At 48.0% G+C, this 7725-nt stretch overlaps 1 non-coding gene across 1 annotated transcript; it reads left to right on the top strand.

Annotated features, from left to right (window-relative positions):
• Positions 1-5388: 5388 nt before the first annotated feature.
• TRNAT-CGU (transfer RNA threonine (anticodon CGU)) lies at positions 5389-5461 on the top strand. Its single transcript has one exon. It is a non-coding gene; the product is annotated as a tRNA-Thr (tRNA).
• Positions 5462-7725: the final 2264 nt, after the last annotated feature.

Below are 7725 nucleotides of genomic sequence, written 5' to 3'. Positions count from 1 at the left end.
TCGAAGCGCTCGCGACTGCAATACAGAAAGGTAATGAGATTATAATTGCATTAAATAAGCCGCGTGACTCGTGTAGTCTATCTGAATCACGAGCTCTTCACTGCGACATGTCAGATGACGATAGTTACCCTGACAATCGCGACCCTGAACTTTAGTCCCGCATTGTGTAGGACAAAATGCCTAAGTAAGCAATGTACCGGTATCATTTATAATGCACCTACTGGAGGAAAGTTTTGAAGAGTAGACGAAGCAAGCGGTTGCATATACAGGACCTTCGAAGCTACGCTGTCAGTTTTTTTTAATAGAAAGGCTACACTAATTAAGCAAATGCTGCTTGCACAGGTGGTTTATGCGCTTTAGCGGACACAACTATCCCGAACAAATATAATCAGCCAATTAATTTTGGCTGTCTATATCCAAGCAATCCCGTGGCTTTCAGGTGTGCTCTCCGCCTTGGTTGCCATGACATGATTAGGCCATAGTGCAGCTCGACGTCGCATTTATGAACATGCAATTATTTCCGACTTCGGTTATAGAGGCAACTCTGTAAACGTACGTACGTACGTACGTACGTACGTTCGTACGTACGTTCGTTCGTTTGTTCGTTCGTTCGTTCGTTCGTTCGTTCGTTCGTTAATTCGTTCGTTCGTTCGTTCGTTTGTTCGTTTGTTCGTTAATTCGTTCGTTCGTTCGTTCGTTCGTTCGTTAATTCGTTCGTTCGTTCGTTCGTTCGTTAATTCGTTCGTTCGTTCGTTCGTTCGTTCGTTCGTTCGTTCGTTCGTTCGTTCGTTCGTTCGTTCGTTCGTTCGTTCGTTCGTTCGTTCGTTCGTTCGTTCGTTCGTTTCTAATCGGAATGACCGGCAGCCCCGCCTGCGACGCGTAAGGCTATAATAGCATAACCAGAACTCTTCAATGATATAACCAGTGTTCAATACTTTTCATAAAAAGTATTGAAAAAAGGAGGAGGAAAGCAGGAATAGACGGAAAGACAGGGAGGTTAGCCAGTTCTCAGACCTGCTGGCAACTCTGTAAAATTATTGAAGGACCCTGATATAACCTTCCTAAACCATGGGTCGTAAAAGGAAAACTATTCCATTCTGGTTTTATTCCGATCTCCTGACGTCAAATTTACGTAACCGCCGACGCAAGCATCGGGCGGTGACTCGAAGCGTTGCTGAATAGCCCGATCAAATGCTCTTCTCGTTTATAGAAGATCATTTTTTGTTGCTCTGAAATCAAACAGCATTGCGTACCTTGGAGGGCTTTTCTTATCCAATTGACTGACAAGAGGCGAGAAGCGCGCAGAAGGGGAGAGGATTTCGGTGGATCCGAGCTAGCGCAGTGAAAGTGGATAACCGGAGGCGGAAGGCGGTGCCGACACCTGCGATTGGTTCGCTTTTTCTTGCTTAGCTTACGATGACTGGTCGAAAAGCGTGGCGACGTGCAACGGAAGATTATAAATGCCGCTAAGACGGATACACTCAGGAGGAGGTGGAGGAGCAGGGTGTTGCCTTCTGCAGGCCGATCTATACTTGCAAAAATTGCCGGCAATTACTCCGCCTGAACGCCACGTATCAACCGCGATACGGTCACAAACACTTCGCAGTACAGCTAACAGCACAAGGTATCAAAGACACGTTTACACGGATCCAACACACGTTTTCCGAACGACGACGACCCATACGGCTCACCATTCCCTTCTCAACTCCGTATCACGGAGCAACTTTAGGAGGAGCAGCAGCACCTTCTTCCTAATTATTCAATGTCCTCGCGGAAACAAAACAGCACTTGCATTTGAGTGTGGTGCCGTCTTGCTCTTGAGTCCACCTATTAATTCCTTACGTTCTGCTTCAAATTTAGGGCCCCTTGGTATAGTATAATGTTCAATGTCACAACCTTTTTCCTTTTTTTTAGCGTTTTCCTCTCTGTCATCTTTCTAACCCCTATCCCCCATCCCCAGTGTAGGGTAGCAAACCGGAGACTTATATCTGGTTAACCTCCCTGCCTTTCCTCTTCATTCTCTCTCTCTCAATGTCATAACCAGCTTGACAATGCACACAATACGATGATGGGCCAGGAGACATCCAACAGTGGCGCTATTCACACTTGATGCAGCCTTGTTCATTTTCTTCGGTACTTACTCGACTGCATTATGTTTATGTGTCCGTGGTTCAGTCAAATGACAGCGCTGTAATATCGTAATGCCTCATTGCATTCATGGCAGAGGAGTGCCGCAGCGATAAAAATCGCTTTCTCTAGGTGGTTCCGCCTGCAAACTCTTAACCACAGGCTATGCACTGATATCATCGCGGCGCGCACGTTACAAAAGAACGTAAGCTCGCTTGGCACGGGTCTGTTAGTTTGTTTTTCGTTCACCAGCTGGTTCAATAAAACCGAGTCACCCAGATCTTGAGAAGGGCTCGCAGTTAGTCTAGTTAGTGAATTGATACAGTGTTAAGATGAAGCGACATCATACGTCCACAACAAAAATGGAGCAGGACGAGCGTTAACTGAAAAAAAAAATAATAATCAGTGTCGTTTTGAAAACAGCACAACGAAGTTGCGATTCGGGCATGATGGATATATCATTTCGAAAGCATCGAAAACGGTAAACGGGCACGAAAAAAAAGGAAAAAATAAAGAACAAGGACGCTGTGGGAATGTGTGACTTCGGTTCTCCTGTGTCCGTGTCCCGTTTGCACAACGCTGAGTGCCTTAAAGATTGGCGCATTAGCCGGAGCGCGGATGTTTTGGTGTATTTATTTATTTATTTATTTATTTATTTATTTATTTATTTATTTATTTATTTATTTATTTGGGCAAAACAAATACAAGGTTTGCCGCAAGGTAAGGCAAAAGGAGGGCGTAATCCTCCTGACTAAGGCATTTACCTCGCTGGAGCATTGTAATTGTAATTGTGTCATTGTAATGCTGACAAGAACGGCATTGCAGCAGGAAGGCGCATCCACAATGCGAAGCGATCAAGATCTTCTCAAGCAACTGGCCAGCGCCAGCATTGTAGCTATTCTTCCTCCGAGGCCCGCTGCAAAGGACCGTGTTTATGAGGCGCTGGTTAATTGGTCGGGGTTCCTCCTGAGACCGTGACGACGAGGTTGTTCCCAGGTCTCCAACGAAAATCGAGTTAAAAGAAGATCTTCACTATCTACAAGCATCCCAAGACGAGTGCCCCAGAGAGCCAGCTAATTTTCGCACCGATTGGTGCTTCATGCCAACCAATTCAACTAATCGAGGCGCAACAACCGCGAGAGGTGCAACTATTTCCAGCGATCTTGCTGGCACCTTGATCTCATCTCACGTACCCCTGAGGCAATGAGCAGCGTCATTCCCGCATTGTGCCAATTTCCACTTTGTGCTCAAGAACGAAAGCGCGCGTGGGGTGTCGCTCTTTCGCCATGAAGGTGTAGGCAGTTGGTAGCTCGGGATAACCTGATTCATCTAATCAATAACTGATACCAATAACTTGATATCGTCGGTTCATCTGGTGTAGGGAAGTGAAGAACACCGACAATTTATATTCGGAAAGACATCTGATATGTTACTGGAGTGCTCCGATATAACACATAATAATGAAAGTCCCATATTCCTGTAAGCTGTATGTGCGCTCCTTAAGTTCATGTAAACTAAACCCTTTAATGTTCCTTCAACCTCCTTACGAGGTTCGGGAGCGCGTCACCACGGAAGGCGACGCGCTCCCGAACCTAAACGAGACGGCGCACCGGACGGCGCGAGACATGACCCGCCGCGCCGAACAGGGCAATGCCTCTCGCACGATAGCGAACGCTTCTCGAGCAGAACGGAACAGGCTCACCAGATACAACGACATAACCAGTGCATATTTGAACGCCAGAAGGATATACCCACCGCCGAGTCCCAAATTGGCCGTCGAGTCCAAAGGCCGTCGCCTGGCGACAATTCCAGACGAACACCTTCCCTAATCCATTCCGTCTGAAACGTATCTTCCCAGATAAGCATCAGGACGACACGTGCAAATTGTGCCAGGGAGGACCAGCAACACTCAAACACATGCTGTGGGAGTGCGATGTAGTTATAGGAGGGATGGCAGTTACTCCGGAGACCCTGTCGTCGAGGTGGGCCGCCGCTCTGCGCAGCTCAGACCTCGGAATCCAGACGTGGGCAGTCCAGCAAGCCCGTGAGGCGGCGTTGAGCCAGGGCCTTGACGTTCCCCCATGGCAGACCTGAGCCCGGGTCGCGTTAAACCTTGCCGGACGTACAAGAAAGTTGTATCCATCCATCCATGCACCTCCTAACCTCGGTTCCTCCTATACAAGCCACTCTCCGCATGAAGTAACGCACGACGGCGTCGACCCGCTTAGTCATCGTGTGGTGCCAGCTCCCTCTTTTGAAAATACACCGACGGCGCATAAACTCTATGGCTACTCTCTGTGGGACGCCAGACTCCAAACCATGGTCCCCAACCACGACAGCACACAAAGAATATACGTAGGAGATGCGTAGGCGCAACGTGATTCTACGTACTTTCGAAGTACTTCACAGGGAAAACCTGAAGCACTTATATACTATTGCGAAACCGCATGAAATATCACAAGTCTCAGAATATATTACGCAGGTAACAAACCATCGCAAACAAGTTCACCCTTTCTCCTCTCCGTTTAATCACGAACGTTCCACTATCACACATGTCACGTATACATACCACGCCGCAGTTGCGATCCCGTCTTAGTAATCCTACGAAATGGTCGCAAGCGTTGCGTAATATCCAGGTCAATTACCTGTACATGCATATGCCTCTCAACGGTGCACGGTTCGTATGAAGCGGATTGCTGCAATTTCAGCTCGTGATTTTACGCAATTACTACGCTCGCATGCCGCAATGAAAATATTCAAAGACGGGTACAATTTTCCTTCGTGTGCACACGCCAACAGTTCAGCCGCGAGACGGAGGCCGAAATAAAATTGTAAATAAAAGTGGGGCATAGACAAGAAAACAAATTCACGAGGTTTAATCACTATTCTATAGTAGAACACGCGGCAAAGCGACATAATAGGTGTGTGTGCGTGTGTGTGTGTGTGTGTGTGTGTGTATGTGCGTGTGCGTGTGCGTGTGCGTGTGCGTGTGTGTGTGTGTGTGTGTGTGTGTGTGTGTGTGTGTGTGTGTGTGTGTGTGTGTGTGTGTGTGTGTGTGTGTGTGTGTGTGTGTGTGTGTGTGTGTGTGTGTGTGTGTGTGTGCCGAGAAGAACGGGAGTTAACCGAGGCGCCCGATTTTAATTATTATTTTGGAGTGGTTAGTGGTTTATTATTATTCTGAGTGGTGGCGCTGGGTAACACTCCCAGGGTTAGTTCTAGTAATGACACATAAATACCGCAGAAAGTGGATGGGAGGACGACGCCGGTGGTAGCTCAATTGGTAGAGCATCGCACGCGTAATGCGAAGACGTGGGATCGTTTCCCACCTGCGGCAACTTTTTTTCATCCCCTTTCAGTTCCATTAATTTATAATTTCTTTATTTGAATTAGAAAGTACAAGTAATTTCCCCTGTATTGTTCTTGGTGTCTTTGTTGATTAACTTCTTAAGATATATATATACATATTGTAACGGACAGTTAAGGAAATCCAGATACAACTATTTATTGTGGGCGAACTTGTGCCCTGGGGTAAATAAAAAGCACTGCCGCGTTCTAAACGGGAGATCAGGAAGGCCTTCTTCTTCTCTCTCGAGCGTCGCTTCACCTCGTCTTCTTCTTGTAGACGCCGACAACGGCCACCTGCGATGCGAGTGCGTGCGGCGAAAACACGCGCCATTATTTCGTCCTCTTTGCCTTCAATACTCCGTTGTCGTCTTGAGGGGGCGCACGAACCTGCGCGCGTTGTTTAAATGTTTCTGCCTTGTATCATTATCCCCTCCTTCAAAACGCATCGTCCCGATGCGTAAAGCGACGAAATTGTTCACAAGCAGTTGTCCACACTAAAGTGGTATATGGCACAGAAAAGATGTTTGGTCGAATAATCACTGCCTGTCATAATATGGCTTCAGTCTGACCACATGTACAGTTTCTGTGCGACGCCGGCATCGTGATGAGCTCACTTGTCCTTCTGGCGTAACTTCGTAGTTCAGGGGACTGATGCGGCGAAGTACTCGGTGAGGGCCGAAGTAACGGCGCAAAAGCTTTTCGGACAGGCCGCGCGTCCGCACGGGGGTCCACACCCATACCCTGTCACCTGGTGCATACTCGACTTCCCTTCGTCGCAGGTTGTAACGGTCCGCGTCGATGCGGTGCCTTTGTTGAATGCGATGTCGCGCCAGCTGACGTGCTTCTTCGGCCCTCTGTGTAAAGTCACTGACGTCAGGGTTCTGTTCTGTACTGTCGCTGACAGGCAGCATTGCATCCAAGGGTGTGGTAACTGTTCGACCAAAAACAAGTTGGAATGGCGTTACTTGAGTGGTTTCTTGCAATGCGGTATTGTAGGCGAATGTCGCATAGGGTAGGATCTTGTCCCATGTACGGTGTTCTAAGTCTACGTAAATTGACGTCCTGACCGAGCGTCCTGTTCAATCGCTCGATTAACCCATTTGTTTGAGGATGATAGGCAGTTGTCTTCCTGTGGCTGGTATGAGTCAATTTCATGATGGATTGCGTCAAATCGGCGGTGAACGAAGTTCCTCGGTCCGTGATAATAATTGCAGGGGCACCGTGTCGTAATACTATCTTGGTGACAAAGAATTCAGCCACTTCAACGGCCGTTGCACTGATTAGAGAGGATGTCTCGGCATATCGGGTTAGGTAATCGGTCGCTACTACAATCCATCGTTTCCCCGATGACGATGTCGGAAAAGGACCAAGCAAGTCCATTCCTACTTGTTCGAACGGGGCTCCTGGGGGTTCTATTGGTTGAAGGAGGCCTGCGGGTTTTAATGGAGGCGTTTTGCGTCTTTGGCAATCCCGACATGTTCGTACATAATGCTGCACTGAATTCAATAGCTTTGGCCAGTAGTATTTAGCATGAATTCGGGCGAAGGTTCTGCTCACTCCGAGGTGTCCTGCTGATGGGTCATCGTGACAGGCTTCTAAGATTTCCGATCGCAAAGCTGAAGGAACAACGAGTAGAAATTTCTCTGTGCTGTGCTCAAAATTTCTTTTGTACAGGACGCCATTTCTCATCACATACGATGACAATCCCCGGCAGAAAACTCGCGGAACATGGACGGGGTGTCCCTCGAGGTGCCTGATGAGTAGAAGCAACTCGGCGTCAGACTGCTGGTGTTTGGCCATCTCAGACGTGGTCACGGCTCCAAGAAACGGAAATTCGTCTCCATCTTTCACAGGAGCAGATTCGACCGGAGCACGTGACAAACAATCAGCGTCACTGTGCTTGCGACCTGACTTGTACAGGACCGTTATGTCGTATTCCTGCAGCCTCAGACTTCATCTAGCAAGTCGTCCAGACGGATCTTTCAGGTTTGCAAGCCAGCACAATGAGTGATGGTCACTGATTGCTCGGAACGGTCTACCGTATAAGTATGGTCGGAATTTTCCTATGGCCCATATTACTGCGAGGCATTCTTTTTCGGTGGCTGAATAGTTGGTTTCAGCCCTCGAAAGAGTGCGGCTAGCGTATGCAATCACTCTTTCCTCTCCGTTTTGCCATTGAACGAGGACGGCACCAAGTCCTAAATTGCTGGCGTCTGTGTGGATGTCTGTTTCCGCTTCCTCATCAAAGTGCGC

The sequence above is a fragment of the Dermacentor andersoni genome, chromosome 1 (assembly GCF_023375885.2).
Source record: "Dermacentor andersoni chromosome 1, qqDerAnde1_hic_scaffold, whole genome shotgun sequence".
In the NCBI taxonomy this organism is placed as follows: domain Eukaryota; kingdom Metazoa; phylum Arthropoda; class Arachnida; order Ixodida; family Ixodidae; genus Dermacentor; species Dermacentor andersoni.
The sequence above is the reverse complement of the archived record's forward strand: the minus strand, read 5'-3'. Positions and strand labels throughout refer to the sequence as shown.